General features: G+C 38.8%; 1 protein-coding gene and 1 long non-coding RNA gene across 2 annotated transcripts in view; one reads left to right on the plus strand and one right to left on the minus strand.

Annotated features, from left to right (window-relative positions):
• The window catches only part of LOC139943843 (uncharacterized), a 140,873-nt gene that overhangs the window by 80,618 nt on the left and 39,611 nt on the right, over positions 1-20,644 (minus strand). Inside the window, exon 4 of the long non-coding RNA XR_011786896.1 lies at positions 11,275-11,458. This is a non-coding gene — a long non-coding RNA (uncharacterized lncRNA). The remainder of the gene's footprint in view (positions 1-11,274; positions 11,459-20,644) is intronic.
• Positions 1-20,644, plus strand: part of LOC139943842 (speract receptor-like) — a 118,182-nt gene that overhangs the window by 57,131 nt on the left and 40,407 nt on the right. The window lies entirely within an intron of this gene.

Here is a 20,644-nt window from a genome sequence, read left to right on the forward strand (position 1 = left end):
GAGTTAAAGGCATGGACATTATATTTCTAATTACTTAATACAATTGTTAGAATAAAAACTTACTTAGTAACTTTGTGAGAAACGGATCCCTCTGAGGTAACATAGTCTATGAGAAAGAGGTATTTTCTCACTCAAATTAAAATAATAATCAGCAGAAGTCTTTTATTATGCATTTGAAAGCACACAGGTTTGTACTACAAGGGTGTTTTCTTTCCGTATTATTTTGCAACTTCGAGTACCAATCAACTCAAAAATGTCAAAGACTTGTTGTTTTATGGATAATATTGGGAAACACCAAGTGAGAATACTGGTCTTTAACATTTTACCACTGTGCCCAGAGCTTTTAAAGAGAAACAACGTCCGTCAACGGTGTTGAATGTCAGTTGTGCACAGGTCAACAGAGGTATCATATGACGGCTTAAGAGCCACCACTCTCATTAAAGAACGGATAATATTCTTCTACATCATGGGCTATGGTCACTGGAGGTTAGGATTATGCACAAATTGCCAAGTGCATGTAATTTGATGAGTGTGTTCAAAACAGTAGAGGCAACATACTCAAATTAATCCCGAATGCATTTCATAGATTGTATTTTCGAAAAGCAATGCAATTAAATTTGACCCTTACCCATAAATGGTTTTGAAGACAAGACAGTTTTGAAGAAGGCACTGCAACCTAGTTCAAAGAGCAGGAACAAATGATCAGTAACGACATGGAGTGCCCATTTCAACCAGTCATATTTGAACAACGACACAATGTAGAATATATTCGTACATAAGCAGTTCCTGTTTAGCCGATACTTTCTGGGGATTCTGTCCATACTTTTCTTCAGTTTCTCAAATCTATTCAACTCAAACCATCCACCGTTTCCATGTTTAATGAAGGAATGTCCCTTTAACTCGGTCATAAGGCAACAACAAGAACAGCAACACGTAGAATCTATTTGATTTATGTGCAACTCCTGCATGGCCCACACAAGTTACTTTCTTTGAATGTTGCATAGTTTCCCTCAGTTTCTCAAACCTTATCCACTAAAATCATATCCCTCATTTGATCAAATCTATTAAACTCAAATCATCCACCGTGTCCATTCAACATGTTATTTTCATCATCAGCCAACCTCCCAAGACATCACAGAAAAAAATACCAAAGAAACTGCCCAGAAACCGGCCCGGTCCGCGGCGTCCCGGATAAGAGACTCCGAGGCTTGTGTCCTCTCTCCAGGGTCACCAGACGTCTCAAACACTTCTCCGACCTTCGACTTTTGACAGGTCAAGTAGCTGATGCACGAATTAACGGAGTTGCTACAATACACCCCAATACACTATTACCTCTTCCCTTTTGTGATTAGAGTGACATCCTCAATTGAAGGCATACTAATTTCCTAATCACAACTGCAAGCCGCTGGTGGCAATTACCGGTTGGACTTTTATTGCAGTCGGGAGTCCTTTAGTGGGCCGTTGAGCCTTTACTGGCTTGAAGCCTAGGGATGAAGCTATTGAACTCTAGTGCCCCCTGGTGAAGATACACCTTTCTCAATCTGTTGTTGAAATTCCGGCCAATCTCTCAAGGAAAACATTTAAGTGCTACACTGGGATCAATAAAAGTCGATCTATGGAAACTCCTTACCTGATTTCATCTCATAATCTCTTGTTTGATTTATCAATACATTCGATGGTGTACCCTGTGGCGTTAGAGGACATTCGTATAATGCATCCTATTTGGACAGCCAGTGAAGTGACAAAAAAACTCACTTGAGTTTCTGACAGTAGTGGTTAACCGTTACTTTAGGAATCATTCATCACTCAAAATGTTTGCGCGTGGATCAACACCAACAGTGTCTGTAAGCCTACACACTAGGGTCATCATTATTCTCATTTTACTTTGACCTATGGCTAGGCTTATGTTTTGTTCCTCGCCATCACGAGTGGTTATAGTTGGAGTGAATCAAAGAGATTCACGCCAACAGCACTGAAGAGAGACAGTAACTTGGTCTGATGGTTGGTTTGTTGGTTGTGATTATTGTTTTCCGTTGATGGTGGTGTTTGCTTGTTTGTCTGTCAGTCTGCTATTGTATTTGTTTGGTTTTGTTGTAGAACTTTACGTCACGGTAGTTGGGCATATCTTGGAGAGGGTGTGCATTTAGCCTGTTTATGCATGTAATTTAGTCTGATGGCAGCCAATCTCTAGTTGAAGTTTGTATTACAAATGGCTTACGCTGTCAGAAATGAGGAGTTAGCGTTCACTGTATTCATAATTTGTAATAACACTATCAGAACTGGTTTTCAGTGCTTGTAGTAGTTGTGCACTAGACTTGATTCAAGTCTCGTTCTCGTGTGAGAGCAAGCCTGTGTGAGAGGTCCCTAAGGACGTCGCACAAACTAGCAGACAGGCCGCATGAGCAGTGCGCGCTCACCGTCAAGATGCGTGCTGATCAGGTTTGAGAATGCAGAGCATCACAAAACAATAGCTTTCTGGCGCTGACACGGGATTGGGACTCGAGTGAAGTCTATTATTGCAGGGACTCGAGTAAAGTCTATTATTGCAGGGACTCGAGTAAAGTCTATTATTGCACAGACTTAAACTCACGGATTACCTTTTGACGTTATGAATAAGGAACCAATCAGATAAACATTAACATTCGAGACAATTACCATGGCCCTAATGGATTGTCATGTCTACACTATCCTCATATTGATTAGACTGTGGTATGGTGTAAAACAATCACCTCAAAGATTTAATAGGATTTATCACTGTCATAGACAGACTTCCAGTCTGACTGATATTGATCGGGCGACGTTTAGCGCGCTTAAATTTTACGAGGGCAACAGGCATAACGATATATACAACTTCATTTAAATATTGTCTTGTCTTGATGGACTGCACCAGCATCGCATGTATTGCCAACCATGCCATAGACACGCATGGGCGAACCCCTTCTCTTAAAGTGTACTGTGTTCGTTTACGTGCATAACACACGGGGACACACTGCCTCACGTCCCACCCGAAGGACGCAGCGATACTATTTAATATCATGTTGAGGGACACACGTGTCTAGAACGGGACTTGAACCAACACTCGGCTGATCAGAAATCAAAGAGCGTGGGTCCAGTGCGACGGCGGTGACTCGACACCACAGCCAGGCCGCTATGGCTGAGATAAGACCCTGCTACAGAAAGGTGTATACCAAAAACTAACCAAACTGGTTGATTCTTCGATATCGACTCAACCCGCCCATAAAGCTGCACATGTACACTCATTGGCTGGCTAGAAGGCTTCACAATTGGTACATAAGTCTGTCTGTTCCATCACATGCATATAAACCAAGTATTAGATCTATCCACGGCTAGATTAATCAGTACCTTTTGGGTGCACTCTGCAGGGCTATTAACACCCTATGTGCAGCAACACAACATCATTGGATCACTTTGGTTGTGAGACCGTATAGAAAGGAGGTTTGAGTGGTGAACATTTTAACATTTTGTTTGATCCTAATGAAAACAATTAATGTTCACTGTTGCACATGATGACCAATAAATAGCATGATATGAGGCATATCCAAACACTTGACACTGCAGTTTGACAGATCTACCAACCCGCATTTTATCCCTCAAATATCGTAAACTTGTGACGGTATATAGTGACCTAATTTTCCACTACCAGTATGTTTCAAACACCACTTAAATCAGTTAAACATATATAATATTATAATACAATGTGAGACGTTATTGACGGAGTGAAACAGTAAACCAAACACCAAGCGTGCGTAAATTTCGTGTGGAAAAACTTCGAACCTAACGTTTAGATGTTAGGTTTATAACCAAACCAGGTTACCAAACCAAACATCACGTGATTGAGCCGCGCCCCATTTGCGTAACATTATTCGTAGCAACTCAATGGAAATGCCTGTTTACGCAATCATTATAACTGGTTAGTAAGTCTAGTTGGTAAGACACCGTCTAGATTTGCAAGGGTCATGGGGTCGAATCCCACTCGAGTAACATGCCTGTGATATTTTTTTTTCACATCACTCGGGGAAGTACTGAGTATACAGTGCTAATACACATCGGTGTATGGGTAAAACCAAAATTTATATTCTTTATCCCCGATGCAAATTTAACATATCTTTTAAAGACATTTTCGTTTGCAATGGGGGGATGTTCCCTCTCAAACTCCGCAGACGTAATGGTAAATAGTCCCGTTGATCTAAGATTGTTGTTTCTGTATACATATTGTCCGGTTCATAGTACAGTCTACATAACAATGTTTTAGGTTTAACCAGTAAGGACAACCAAAACACATCTCCAGATGGCCTCAATTAAAACAGAGTGTTTTCAAATATATATAACTGTTCTCTGATAAAATGGGTAGCTAGTTTATAAAGTCTTCTTCCTAAAAAAGTATAAAAAAGTATGAGGATGTCGAATTGTTAATATATATTTTCGCACAAAACTAATGTTTGGTTGTAATATGACTCTTAAATCGATTACCGGCACACGCAGAAAATATGTCAAAAACAAACAACTGACTGATGTATGCATGTTTTACATTTTAGCCACTTTTTTGAGAACCAAAACTACTCAAACAGAGATAGTCATATGGTGTTTTATAGTTATGTTTTATGCATTGACTTAATGGTCAATATTATTCCGTAGACAAAAAGGTTTAGGTGCTAACACTAACCCATACGACGAGTGATTTCTTTTGGTGATAAATACTCCATATTCTTCATATATATTGGCTCAGTGCTGTTGTACAAGTGCCCTCAAGCAACTCACACAATCATGAAAAGGAAAAAAAAAACAGGACAAGAGAAAGATGGCAGCTATTCGTGGTAAACCCCTACACTTTATGCAGCTCTGACCCGAGTTGTTTTGATGATCACCAAAGGAATTAATGACTGATTTCCAAGGGTATTTTGTTAGGAATGATTGAGATAGACAACCCCCCGGCTCGCTGAAATGAGAAAATTGCATTAACCGAGGGCACATGTGAATTACAACAGAGAAGCAAAACGGGGACTGTTTACAACAAGCCTTTGTGAGAAATACATGGCGTGTGCAATAAAAAGGTGTTCAACTATTATGATATTATATTGCACGCGGCCAAGCTTAACAGCCCTTTAATAATTACAGTTGCACACAGAGGCAAAAAACGAACTTGGGCCATTTCTTGAGGACCTATTTTAATAAATTTACTACGAGCTGGGGAATTAATCATCTCTTTTTTAAACGTTGGGAGAGACTTCTGACCCATTTTTCTGTTGCGGTGTTACGGGAGGATCGGCTCCAATCGACGGCGGCAGCAAACCAGCCATGAAGGGACAGTGAGGATGGTCTAGTGGTTGATATTACAGCTATCCATCATCCTGACACGGATGACTGAGTACGCGGAGCCTAGCCGATGTCAACAATTTCACCTCTGCTGTAAAATTACTTCCGATGGGGAGGCAAAGTCACCGGGGTCTCTGATTAGGTTTCCATTGATCGTCTGCCCGTAAATTTAATGAAATCAAACGCTGTATTATAACCGAATAACTCAATTATTTGGGGATTATAGGAAATTACACGCGCGTTTTATTATTTTTTGGTTTTGCTTGAAAATCAACCTGGCTTTTACAGAAAAAAAAACTTGAACGCAACTTAAAGCTCACATTTAACGCATTGTGGGTAAATTGCTGTATTCACATCTATATATAGTATTTAATACGCAGATACGTATCAATGTAGTTTAATGTAATTAAATCATACGGTGTATTATATCCGAATAACTCGATTGTTTAAGGATTATTGGAAATTATTATTTAAGGAGTATAGGAAATTACACGCGCGTATTTGTATGCTTTTACAGAAACATTACTTCAAACCTGAACGCACTTTAAAGCTCACAACTCCTGCAAAATACAAATCTTAGTAATATCAAACTGCTTTAATAAGCCCAAACGGTGTTTTATGACTGAATAACTGAATTTGCGTGTGATTAGAAGAAATAACAAGCGCGAATTTTTATTTTTTGTTCCTTTATATTCAACAGAGCTTTTACAGAACATTCTAATTTCAAACTTGAACACAACGTAAAGCTAACAACTATTGACAAGCCCATTCTATTTTTTGTAACATCTGTCTATTAATTTTTAGTTTTGTAATTCTAGCGTTCGTAGACCTTTTACACTATGTACGAGATTCTTTCAGCAATATCATCAAACTATTCATCAAGATAGGAAAACGAAATTGAAACATTGTTCCTCTCACATGATGTGTAAAGACACAAGTGCAATGACTTTTCGCAATCATGTTTGTTATAAAAGTCTGATTGAAATGGTAATTGAAATGAGTAGTAAAATGCACTGGACACTACCGGTAATTACTATCAACAAAATATAACAAAAACTTACGACTGGTAACTCGCAAGGGAGAGCTTTTGATAAAGAAACACATTGTGAGAAACTGTATTAAATTAAGGTAGTTTTTGAGAAATATGTAATTTATCACTTAAATTATTAAAATACTTTAGGTTTGAAGCCCTTTTGGGCATCTAAAAGCAAACAACTGCAACGAAGGTGTCTTTCTGTCATTATTCTTTGCAACTTCGATGACCAATTGAGCCAAATTTGTCTGTGTTTGTAAATGCATATACGTTTGGATACACCAATTGAGAACACTGGTCTTTGACAAAATGGCAACGATGCACTGGTTTATAAAACTTAACTCATATGCAGTCTTCGCTAGTATCAGAGCAAACTCAGTAAAACTTGACAAACATCAAGTGACTGCACTTCTCGCTGGCAGGATAAGTAGATTTACAATTACTAACTCTCAATTATTACACGCAAATAGGGCGTCATAAGCAATCCAAATGCAGCCTTTTTCTGTATGCATTTACTGTATGTCCAATGAAATAAGCTGCTTGCCCGCCGATCCTATCTGCAGTTGTTACGGGATAAACTCAGAACGGGATGAGAAAGTGAGATTTATCTTTGATATCAATCAGAACGTTTTGCACAACCGGGCATTTTTTTTATATCCCTCGAGAAAAATACAATTCGATTCGTGTCACACACAATCCTCGCATCAATAAGGCATTTGGAGATCGCTGCTGTGTGTGTTTTTGCACCCGAGCATTTCTCAGTTGAGTTCTGTATCGGGAGCCACTAGCCAATTTCACCTTGGAAACAAAATATATAATAATAACAGCGTTTAATTGCTAGTCGTCTTTTAATCATGCTTATGATTTATAACGCACGGTTTGCCCGCCGTTCGTCGCGCCGGGTAGTCCGTCGGGAACTCTGCTGGTGTCACGGTGTTATCGAAGGTACCTTCTTAGTTAAGGTTTTAAGCAGTGGTTATAAGTTGTGTGCTGCGTGATTTGTTTTATTAACTTCACCAATGTATTGGTGCTCAAACGGTTATTGAACCACCTGCCACTTTCGTTCCAGTGACCTCAGTTTACGATCAGATTTTTTTTTTTATTTGTATATTTTAATACGGGTTGACTGGTGCTCATGTAGTCAGTTGTTACAAGTTCATCCACTTGTTATCTATTATATTATCATCTATGTTAAGTTTAACTTCAATAGGCGCTAATCCTTCCATGATGGCGTCACCATTGTATCGCGTCTCTATAATGTTCGGGGTGATTACACGTGCACGTCACGCGCGTCACATTTACTAGAACTGCACGAACACTGCTAAGGAATGCAGACTATCTTGTACAGACATATCAACCGAAAATTGTTGACCTCCTTTGCTGTAATTCAAATTTGAGTAAGCCTTAGACGCATGACGTCACTCTAGCAGGGCGCCCTCACATAGGTCAGCAGGGAGGTTCTTTTGAGCGCGCAAATTGATTGAACCAAGCTACTCTGTTTACATTGAATCATACTTTGTCTGACAACCCAGTTTGTGCATGCATGGTTTGCACCGGGAATCATAAATGGGCAACTACAGTATGTCGATTTCGTGTCCAACCAAAGATAAACAGCGAGCGTTTCCAGGCAACTATTGTGATATGGGAACTTGTTTGTGTATTAGGTCATGATCCACGTTTCAGTGAGATCCGGGTAGGCCATTTTTGGATTCTGTGTTTATGTTGATGCAATTGCACGAGAAAGTTACAATTGCAGTCATCGCAATACTTCTACATTTTAAATATCAAATGATATCAAAAAATATTTAAAAACAAATTATTGTATTTCTTCGATTAACAAAATCTATGCACAACATTCCATCTTAATAATTATAATATTAATATAGCTATCTTGCAAATGTAAAATATTAAACGCCCTTCATGTGAGAAACATTTTTTGGTTGCAACGCACATACGTCATGTTGTCGCCTTATTGTTTAATTATTTTACATAATGAAGAGTTGAGAGTTTGTTTTGCATTTTCTACGATTTTCTTATTATAAGCGTGTTTTTTGTTTACATTACCAGGCAATAGCCTGGGATTGGTAAAATAACCTAATTCGGTTGCTTAGCTAATTTGTTGGTAACTTGGTTAACCAAGTGCTTATGTTCACCCCCCTCTAGGACGTGTGGCTTGGTCCAGCTTAGGATATCATGACTTATATGTACAGACCAGTGTGTATGATATGGCTTTAGGCACTGGGCACTATATTGGTAAATACTCAAACAATTGTTAGCATAAAACGAACAATGAAGAGATGTTGATAATATAAACATTGTGGAAACGGCTCCCTCTGAACATGCTCCGAAGTATTGTAGTTTTTGAGAAATAAGTAATTTCTCACTAAAATATTTGAATTGAAGCGTCTGAAAGCAAACAATGGAGTTATCTTCCACTATTCTCTCGCAACTTCGACGACCAATTTAGTTCGAAATTTCACGTGTTGGGAAATTTGTGCATTATGTTGAGATACACCAAGTTAGAAGACTGGTCTTTGGAAATTAACAAACGTGTCCAGTGGCTTTAAGACAGTGGGTGTATTGAATTAATGTCAGTACGTGTGACAGCATGCCCCCACAACATGATTGTAATAAATTAAAACAATGTAGGACTATACTCAACAGTGACTTAGCCAACAAGTATTGCCAATATCCGGATGGTTATTAATAACCAACCTAGGTTTATACATTGCTGTTGCCGAGGACACCACCCTGATGATCATGGCCGTCATAATTACTATATCATCTGTCTGCTAGCATGATGTATTGGACATGGCTGTAAGTGAACTTGTGTAACAGTTTGTATTGGTTGTGGTGCTGTTTTAGTTTTTGTGTCCCTTCTTTTTTGGGGGGACAGAGGGGTTCGTTACATACATGTAAAATCGCAGATTACAACACATGCTGAAAATTGACAGTGTTACGACAACATAATACAAAATTATACTATATAAATGACTGCATTTTCTTTGTAAAAATGCCACGGTCCTGTTATTCTTTCAACTCCAAATTATTTGGTGCAAACACAAATGCCGTTCAATAATAAAATTACGGTTTTTAGTATGCGTGCGGATACCCAACTGTTCAAATTTCAAGTTCAATGTCCGTGGTTAATTGACTTCCCGCTTTATGCTACAGCATTTCTCCAAACTCGTGTACATTCGTCATACAAAAAAAAAAAAAAAAAAAACGAAAACCCATCCGAAATATTGAGTATACCGTACGTAAGCTGCTCGTCATTGCTGCAAAATTTTATTGATTTTCTTTCCGCGCGATTTGCACACAGTAAAACGTTCGCGCCAAAACATTTAACCATTGTGCTCGAAGTTACAGTTTCAGGCAAATTAATGTTAAACCAACCATGACAATAGAAACCATTAACAACGAATGTGGTTCGGTGTTTGTTAGAGGTCGAACAAACATCGAACAACCATTATGATAATTGCGTTTGCGATTGTACAGTATTATCAGGTTTCATAATATCCTTCCACAAACAAAAACGGGACTCTTTCAAATTATTGTGTCAAGGTTTAACTCTGTATTTTATTAAGTGTTATGTCGTTTAACTTTATATTATTTTGTTCAGATGTGATGGCTTTTCAGCATGTTTGTAAAATGAGGAGTTGTTTGACAGGGTTTCATATTATGGGATTGCCAATCCCACTCAGACTTACACATTTTGTGGTCACAGAAAATTTCCAACAATGTACGGTAAAAAGTAATAAAATTAGATCCGCTATATTTTGTATAACTGAGTTCTCTCATGACTTGCCGTTAATAGCCTATTGCTGACAAGATTAGCTTATGGGCTGATGGAGTTAACATCTGATGCTGCTGTAGTGTTGACAGTATTGCTATAAGGTTAGCCAATGGAGATAGAAAAATAATTACCGGTATACGAAACACTGTCTCACATAGAATAAAGTGGTAACATGGTGTCTCCTTCATCAACGATACGTGTGTACCACAGGTGTGTTTGCAGGGGAAACGTGTACACTATTATTTCCGTCAAACAACTGCGGCTTGTATAAAGCCTCCATATTATTGATACTACATATGCTGTTTTTTGTGCTTCAATGATTTCATAAAGTACATTTTGAAGTTTACATGAAATTTGAACATAGCTGGACCGAGAAACGTGCGGTACTAGGGATACCCCTTTGTCTACTAAGAGAAAAAGAACCCACGATGAACCACCTCTAAGCCTTTATGGACTAGAAACCCCAAATTAGTGGAAGTTATTCAACTCCAAAAACTACCGGGTCAGATCCGTTTCTGGGTCAGGCTGACTCTAAAAGTGGTTTAAACAGGATGTTAACTTGGATTGTGCATCGGTTTGGCCCAGGTCTAGGCCACTTGGACACAATAGGGGTCATGCTGACCTAAACATGAGTCAGATCCACATGACCCAGTTCCGGGTCAATTCTGATAAGAATAAAAGGAAAAAACGAAAAGCAAAAAACAAACACAAAAGGGAAACAGAACTGTAAAAGTACATGCACTAGAGGAAAACATTTTAATGCATGTTCAGTGTCTCTATGTTGAACGCATTTTACAATGGGTATCGAGGTATCCAACTCTTGGCTTTGAAACTATCAGTTAAACCCCTCCCACTTATATAAGCTTTACGGATAATATTCAGCCACCCTTATTCCAAAAGTGGGACGACGTTCATTCCAATGGTAAGTTCATTACTCACAAAGGTAACATGCCCTTTTTTTCTTAGGAGATCCACACAAGGCATATGTTAAGTGTATTTTTAAGTGGGCCTATATCCTGTCACATTGAATGACTTATCAATATTTCACAGAGAAAAGCACTTCGGGATACTTCAATAAAAGATACAAAAATCAATCAAATATCAAGATTACCTTATAAATGTTTGACGATGTTTCCAGGTAAGTCAATCCCTTCCACCCCAAAGGAGTAAGACTTTGCTATTATCGAGTCCTTGATTTTATCCTGAGTTCTTATTCGTCATCACATGTCAACAATGGCAACACTGGAAACAGTTCAATCCCTTTCCCTGCCCGTCTGGTGAAAGTTTTGTGATAACTGTGAGGGAAAGAAAAAAATATAACAATGGATGAGCAGGGGGACCATTCCTCCGGGTGGCAAATATTGTAAGTGAATACAAAAGGCAAAACCTGAATGACTTGTCAGGGCACAATTGTCTTCGAAACAAAATATTAACCGGATTGTGACACTGTTAGATGGAATCAACAGTATAACAATATTGCTTCCCTGATACCAAAACATGTGAGCGTATAATTAAACTTCAGCATATAATGCACTTTACCTTTAACGGTAAGCCGTCAGATATCAGTTTACAGTAAAATTGTCCGTCCCCATCAACCGTACAAAAAAAAAGGCAGAGAAAAAAAAAAACGTGCGAGACGAAAAGAAGAAGAAGATTGCTTATAGCCCCAGCTTCAAGTCATTCACCTTTTTTCTGTCTATCTTATCCCTTCCCTCACTGGCTCTATCCCACACGCTAATACGCGTCAATTCTAATACGTTGATACCTTTTTGACGTGAGCGCTAGTGAACTCTGCCTGGCTGTATAGAAAATGTCAAGCCTATCCTCTGGGAGTGCCACCAGTAAAGACAGAAAAAAAAATATACGATGTCAGATGCTTAAACGAATGGGATGCGCATTATGTCCGATTAGAGGCAATCGAAACGCCAATAACCAACAACCAGCTTGGCAAAACATTGTTGAGGGTTTTCAGTTTCATCTCCTTAAAATAAAGAAGGTGTCCTCTAGTCAATTGGACAGAATAACTTTGTCGTTTATCATATGATTGAAAGTCAACACGGATAGATATAACCTTGTTCTCAATCTATATATACACCGACCGTTTTTACCCGAATGCACAAGTGAGGTGGGATGTGCCGCCGTTGCTGTGACGCTATAAATCCGTTTACTTGTACATTTATTTTAGGCGAAGTGTCAACCACAAATCTTTAAACATGATTTACCTGACATAACACAATTCCATCATGCCAAAGCGTGAGCACCTCCACAAATAAATCGCAACAGGTTTTGGTTTAAATTGATCTCCATTTGTGGATGTATGACACTCCACTATACTATTCATAATCAAATCACTACACAATCGGCCTGTTAAATATATGACATCGGCTATTGGGAATGTCGCGTTTCCAATAAAACAAATAAAAAATATTAATATTAATTACAGGAGATTCCCCGCCAAATTAGTATGGGAGTTTAATTAAATTTGACCATACACCAAATCGCATTTAATGCTAGTTTAATTGCGTTTCTATGTACATCTGATCAATAGAATAGCAAGTGTCGGCAGTGACTATTTCTCAACAATCGCCGCTACAATGCAGATTCCAATATGTCTTTCCTGGTCAGTGCGGTCTGAACACCTGCCCAAATCACTTTGACTTCCCCTTCCAAATACCTCGCATTACAACAGTACTCCATATGCTCAGAATTAGACGAGCACTTTCGGTACAAGCTTCAACTGAACTTGTTTCATTGCCTCGGGTGTGCGTAATTCACGGATAAGAAGTCATGAGACTGAGGAAGAAACAAGTCACGGAACTGAATTAATACGATCACCATTTAAGTTGGATTGATTCGTGGCAATTATTTCGAAGGCTCCAATCATCCGTCGGTGACAATTCTTACACCGGACGGACCTCTCGTCGTGCCCGACGGAGGGGCCTTTAAAAGAAAATCGTCCCCGGACTGCGTTGACGAACCACGTCAAGGGGTTACTCGTACATGGATGAGTTAATGGATTTTTGTGATTTTAACCCGGAGCGAATCGATTGTGTCCATCCGTGATTGGACCGATACGATCGCCATCAGTGTGAATGCTGATGCTACCGGTTGCAGTTAAGCTTCAGTTCTGTCTTCTTTTTTTTTCTTTTCACTTTTACATTTTCTGTTTTTGTCTCAGGTTGCAGGACAAGTAATCAATTGCTGACACAACTTTGTATTGGCGTTTTGTCTCAACCACAATTGTTATCACGAAACGGTGTCCTAATGGATATGCTTTTATTATATTATGGGAGTCATTTCCGATCGAGGGAATACCCCAAAGGGAAGCTAAACACCATACCTCCCGTAACGATGCGGAAAGAAAATACCATAAGTGAAAGTGTGTTGGTTTCTTCAGGCCTACTTGGACGGTTTAGTAAAGACTGGGAGACGGCTTAAATCTCAAGAATTCTAGAAACTGTGAAGGTAAAACAGTACAGAAAGTTTTTCTGTGTTTTTCTTCCCCTCGAGTCACAATTTAGAAAGCGACGAGAATGAAAGAATGCACGTTTGATAAAGACTTAGTGCCGCCTATCTCAAGAATTTAAGAGATGTGTGATAATTGTAAAAACAGTCAAGAACGTTTCTTTTCTTATCCTTCTTCTTAATATTATTCTGTTTGCGTGTCGAGTCAAAATTAAGAAACATGTAGTTGAAAGAAAAGAGAGGCCGCTCCCGTATCCGTTTTGCTCGTTAAAAGTAAATGTCTTGGTATTTTATGAACAGATTTTGCCGATCTCGCGACGGTTATTAACACACTATGTGGATCCAAGGGCTCGTTTACTAAAACCAAACCATTTGCTTTGATAAGTTAATCCACAGATGACTCTTCGGCAATGTTGAAATAAACACCTGATTTCAAGTTTGCACTTTTGTGAGTAAAATAGGTCGAGATGTTAATCTGAAGTATCCGTTCGTGGCAAGAGTGCACACATCTAGACGCTTTTAGAAATTCAGTGTGCACACGAGCGACCAAGTGGTGATGTAAATATCAATGAAGTCTATACGTTTTATCATAGAGAAAGGACCTCGATGGTTATAACCTCGCAGCAGGTCCTCAGCCTTAGTTCAACGGGACGAGTACATTCTAACCCCCTAGGGTATTAGATCAAACACGATAATTCGCATTGACTTTGGCAGAGAGAAACCCGCGTGTGAATGTCCAAATCTACTTCATAAAGGCCTAGACACACATCCCTTGCTAAAATAACTCTCAGAGCTACGCAAACTGTTCAGGCTGTCCAAACCCAGACAATTATTGCTAATCAGTTGCAGAGACAACGTTCACACTGAACAGCTGTAATTGCTTCCTAAAACATCATTAGTAAATTTAGTGTCTGGCATGATTGTTTTGTTGATACTTATGAATAATTCAACCAGACAGGTAGAATTGTTGGCACGCATTGCCCTCTGTAGTGGAAGACTATAATGGTAGCATATCCTTCAAATAGGCGCCAAGACCGCCCATTAAAATAAAACGGCGTGATTGAAAATGTTATCCTGATTATATAGACACGTTGCACCCACATTAAGAAAAGACACACACGGTAAATGTTTTAGCCCTTTAACACAAGCGAGCTAATTCCCTAGAAATTAATGGGGAATGTATGCCGTGCTGTCACTCCATGCCTGGAAAGAACACTCAGTATGCCAACCCGTGGAAATGCAGTTTCCCTGGAGTTTGCCACGTGAGCAATTCAGAATGGGAAAAGGTTGATCAAATCTGCCCGGGATTTGTTTCCAGGAAAGACGTCTAGTGTGAAAAGGGTATCAATGCCCGTTGCATTATTCAAGAAATGAATGCTGAATGTATACAAAATGGAAGGGTTAGAACAGTGCAGGCTTGGCGTTTATCATAAACGAAAAATAATACCCCCTTTGTATACTGTTTTGGTATATAGCCTAAATCATGGTTGAAGTTTGCTTATACAACGATATACTATTAATTTTATAGTCACAAACTCTTCCATAAATTAAAGCATGTGAAGAAACAGAGCCGCGCGCACGTCATACTCAATACGGTTGGGACCAACTTGGACGAGGAGACTTGCAGTCTATATACCTGTGCTCTTAAACATGACTGCTGTTTAGTAGTAAAAGAGGGATTCAACTAAAACTCAAAAACTAACCTAACCCATCCGCCCACACCTAAAAAGGTCAACAAACACACAAGCCACCAAATAAAATTAACTATGCTTCGTCCTTCGGGTGGGACGTAAAGTCGTTGGTGCCGTGTATTGTGCAATACACGTTCAAAAACTCAGTACACTTATCAGGTTTCATTTGCCGCATATTGTACCACAGTGCAGTGTAAACCATTCCATGGTGCTAATGAAGTGGATCTCATACTTCAAACGTAGTTCAACAAACCTTCGCATGCAATATACTGAATGTTAAAGCGCCTTGAGCGTCACTGAGTGACAGGTATGAGCGCTTTATAAGAAGCCACTTACTCTAAACTAAAGAAGGTCCCAAAAAAATTCAAGACAACACCATCAAACTTTTTCAAGAAAAGGTCTAAACGGCTGAGTGGAATGTCACCCGTTATTGCAGATGTTAGCCGAGCTCATTCAAGACGCAATTTCACAGATCAATTAAAAAGCTGCCGTATCAAGTTGTCCCCTATCACATAGATACAGAGGTAACCAATATTGCTCAGCCACAAGCCAATATTGCTCAGATCTACACTGCCCATAGATCACCACAAAGATTATGTTGAAAGCCCATTTCAACCAAGTGTGAAATCAGACTCTCTCCAATCATATTTTTCTGTAATTGAGATTTTTTTTTTTTTAATGGTGTCAAAAAAATTGTGTTTTGCAAATGCTCCGAGGATAAGACTAAGCTTCGCTTTGGAGGGGCTGCCTAGCCTGGACATCACTCCGTTTCTCCAGCCGAGAAGCGTTGGCTGTCCCCTCTAGCCGTAGTAAGTCCCGGTTAATATATATACCCATCGAATGCGTATTGATTGATCGGAATGCTCGAGCTTGAAGAGAGAGAAGGGCTCAAAACCACTTGATATACGGGGGCTTAAGACAAGATTATTGGATTAGGAGACTGCTTCAAGACAAATACTTGTCGAATGTAACCTTTTGGTTAACATGTTAACCTTTAAAGAAAATCACTTCAGCCTTCTTCTTGTTGCGTCTTGGCTTGCCCAACATTCACCTGGAACAACTTTGTCAGTACTTCAATAAATACTAGACGGTCATTTCGTTGAGTGACAAAGTACGACCACTAATGACTACTATTATAATTATTAATTGGTCATCAATTACATACAAGTACAAAACAAGAAATACTCTAACTTGATCCCCTTCGGCATTTAGCTGCGTAAAAATTCAGCGTAAACAATGTGTTAAATGTTGAACAAAATTTATGAAGGATAACAAAACAGGAGAAACCTTTCAAATGAAATTGAATTGGATTGAATTGAAATGGTTTATTTATAAAACATCTTTGCAGGCAGAGGCCAAATCAAGATTTTCTTTACAGGTTAAAAATATGAAATGAAAACAAAATTTACATGTAGAAAGATAATTAATACATACGCATAAATTTCAATCATACACATTATACACACTCACTTCTAAAGGATAGACTAAAAATACAAATTAGAAAAGCAATCAGAAAGAAAACTTAAAGATGATGAATCATGATTATATATTTAAAAAATAAAAACGTAGGCCTATAAACAAATTATCGTTATCAACAATTTTGAGGTTTCAATCTAAACTCATTATGATTAAGATAGAGTTCCTCTCAGTACTAGTTCTGTTGAAGGATTATCTCCGTCTGAAACACTACATCGTGGAGAAAGTGGCATTTGAAGGCCCCAACATCACCTTGCTTGTTTTTAATGCAATCGTACTGAGCCTATCATGAACGCATCTAACAAAATCCCCATTTGATGAAATCGTTTTAGGATCCTGTATGCAAGTATGCCTTGAATACCAGTGGATTGTCCTGATTTATTCTACCCGACAGCAATAACCCCAGTGTTAACACCAATGTAAAACATGAAACAGTTTATGAACCAAATATCAAACGTTTAAATAACTCAATTCACAACTGACAGAGCGCGGTTGAAGACGCTGTCTCGGTCAAACAAATTACATACATGACCTCCGGGTTTTTCTTGCTAAGGAATGAGCAAATAATGTCATGAAAATGTCAATCTGCTTTATAATCCGGATTATCTTTCTCTGGTAATTGCACCTTAACCTGAAAATCCTAACGGCGTATACCACCGTGGAATAATGAGTAACTTGATTAGAAAAGGTTTAGTCAGGTTGCAGAGCTTTAAGGCGAAGAAGCCTCGGTTGACATGAAATGTAAAAGTCAATGGGGAATGACTGATGACAGTTCTTCCTCCATGGTTGTAATGAGGATGTCTGCTAGGCTATTCAGTTTCAGGGCACGATTTACTAAAACAACTTAGTCTTCATTCCATGAGGAACTTTGTAATGAGAAAACAAATCTTAGACATCAAACTCAACCTAATTTCTGTCGTTTTAAGAGAGATAAAACAAGAAGCGGACTTTCCCTTCAAAAACGGTATTGTGGATGCTTTTTTTTTAGGCACATAGGATAGTAAAGCCGTCTGGAGCCGTTTGGCTTATAATCAAGGGAGAGCAATCTTTGGTGACGTCAGACATGCGTAGTCCACCTAAATCACCCGTGCATTAGAGAGACTTGTAAGACGTTGCCCCTATGCCTCGGGGAGCCACGGGAAATGACAACCCTTCATCCACAGCGCTCGGGGCCACTCTCGCTAAGAGAGAACTGACTAGTCCATGATTGTTAACAGCACTAAGATGTTTTATTTTGAGATTTTTTCCCCCAGTTCTTCTCTCTATCTGTCTCTCTCCATTTTCTCAAATGAGTTTCACGAGTCTAAACCTGAACACAATTTGCTCGTAAGGTGCATAGGTGTATTCAAGCCGTTGGATAAAATTATAGAGGTGTGTTGGGCGACATTCCCTGTGTGATTTGAAATATTCAAGAATAGCGTTATGGTCATGTCACTCTCTGTTATAGGCTAGGGGACTGTATGGTATTTGGTTATATTTAGCCAAGGTTCCTTTTCGCTTTAGTCTTGTTATTACTGTCCGAACGGAACAGAGTGACAACATTAATCAGTACTGCACCAAAATATAATTTCGTATTTGGAAAAGACACAATTTAATCAGCAAAGGGGTGTATTGCCACCTCATAACTGACCAAAACAAATGCATTCTTATAACGAGGTGGGTCTTGAGTTCGGGATGAGATGGGCTTGAAGGTTTGATAGTCGGGAAAGGTACGAAGAAACTATAAATAAATAGTAAACTTGCGGGTACAACAACCATGTGTAAATCTCTTAGGGTGAGTGTTGGCTCTGAAAAGAGCCGGTTGGGTCTCGACGTTTTGAACAATACACTCTGCTTCGTCTTCTGTTCGCCTACTCCTGAAGACGAGCAGAGTGTACTGTTCGAAACGTCGAAACCCAACGGGCTCTTTTCAAAGCCAACACTTACCCTAAGTGACTTACACATGGTTGTACCCGCAAGTATTATCTATATCAATATTTATCTGTAGTTTCTTCTTATTTCTCCACAACATGCACAGCTTTAAACAAAACTCAGTCTGGTATAAGGCGTTTGTATTCCAAACTTAGACTAATATGAAGAACAGAAATCTCAAGAGAATGAATTCCTCCGGATATTATTTTACATTGGTCTTGACAATGCATTAAATTGTTGGTTCTTCATACAGCACGCATATCCGTCACTCAGTGACGCTTCTGGCGCTGTAGCGTACAGTATCATCTGAAAGGTATGGGTGACTACTAAAACTACGAGATCTTTAGCACCATGTAATGGTTTGTGCGAATCCGACGGCAGTTTCCTCGTTTGCATGGTACCAACATACCCTGCAACAACTATACCCGGCAACAACTGGGGTAAATTGCACCATGGGTGTTATGACATAGATATCGAAGGGAGAATCGAAATTAACGTCATTAACGCTGAAAATAACGGCGATGTAAATGTTTAGGCAGAAATTAGTGTTCCTAAAACACCCTTTGGTGTAATTTTGTTGTGCTTAGAAAATGTTGTGCTATGAAAATTGGTCCTGAATTCAAAGGAAGTCACAATCTGCAGCACCGTGACACTCGCCCTTCTCGTTTGATTGCCAACGGTCAACGATGTGGTAAAAGTGTGTAAGAAACATCACTTCAACAACACCAATGATGCTACACCTTATTTGGATTGATGTGTATGCATACCAGAATATTATTGCTGTGTAATAACTTGTGTTTACGATCAAACATCCTTGGCTGCACTTTTGACGCCTGGTATATCTTTCATTTACGAGGATAATGCACTCGAGGTAATATTTACAACCGTTCACTTTGTTACTATTTAGAATTATTTGTTTGGTAACGATGATTTCTTTTTCGAGAGTAATATCATGTTTTTACCAGAGACCTGCACAAACAATCAATCTACTATTGCTTACCACATAACTGTTACTATAGTAATGTTATCATGACCGTGTCCACCTAGAGAGAATACACTCTCCTCAGGCTATGCATACACAAAATGAGAAGCGTTACTGCAGTAACGCTTCTCAGATGCAAACACATTACATTAAGCACTTTACTTTATACTATCGAAAGCAGTTATATGCCTTCTTTTAGGCATCTGAAAGCACACGAGTGTGCTTTTCCTTGCATTTAATCACATGCAACTTCAATGAGTCATTTTTTGAGTCATTTTTTTGAGTCATTTTTTTTTACAAAGAAGGTTATTTTTATACAAGTCCTCGGCAATTACCAAACGTATTCAGTGTATTTGAACAAGCAAACGTCTTATATACCATTTGCATTATGTTTTTTCATTTGTGTGCTCGACTTATAAACTTCAATGTAGCTGCAGGTTTTATTGGAGAGAATCATACCTTCAAATAGGAACGAGAGTGCTTAATCTCAATCTGCAAATTCATGAGCACAACTCTGAATTCGAAGGTATCGGATGCGATATCACGCCCCGTGTCATGCACGCAGGAAAGTTAACCGCTGCATGTCTATAGGGGAATAAAAACAATAACTGCATTCGGTTTACTGGTAAGTTGTGCATCCAAGGGATTATGTGGGGATGGAATTGATTTTTGTCTGCACACCCCCTCTCGGGATTAAAGGGTATGTGCAGTTAAAACTGTACAAAGTCATACTTTCACTACTGATTAGATTTTGATCGTGTGAGCTTAATGAAAGTTATATTTCCTTTGTACACACTCTACTGTATAATTTTTAGTCCTGCTCACCAAACAACATGCATCTTGCTGATTTGTGAAAAGCTATTACTTATTTATTTGATATTGTAAAATCATGTCTCGTAAAATACTTTGTTTCGATTGATCATTGCTGAGCACACAACTAAGAGAAAATAACAAAA

The sequence above is a fragment of the Asterias amurensis genome, chromosome 11, assembly GCF_032118995.1.
Source record: "Asterias amurensis chromosome 11, ASM3211899v1".
NCBI lineage: Eukaryota > Metazoa > Echinodermata > Asteroidea > Forcipulatida > Asteriidae > Asterias > Asterias amurensis.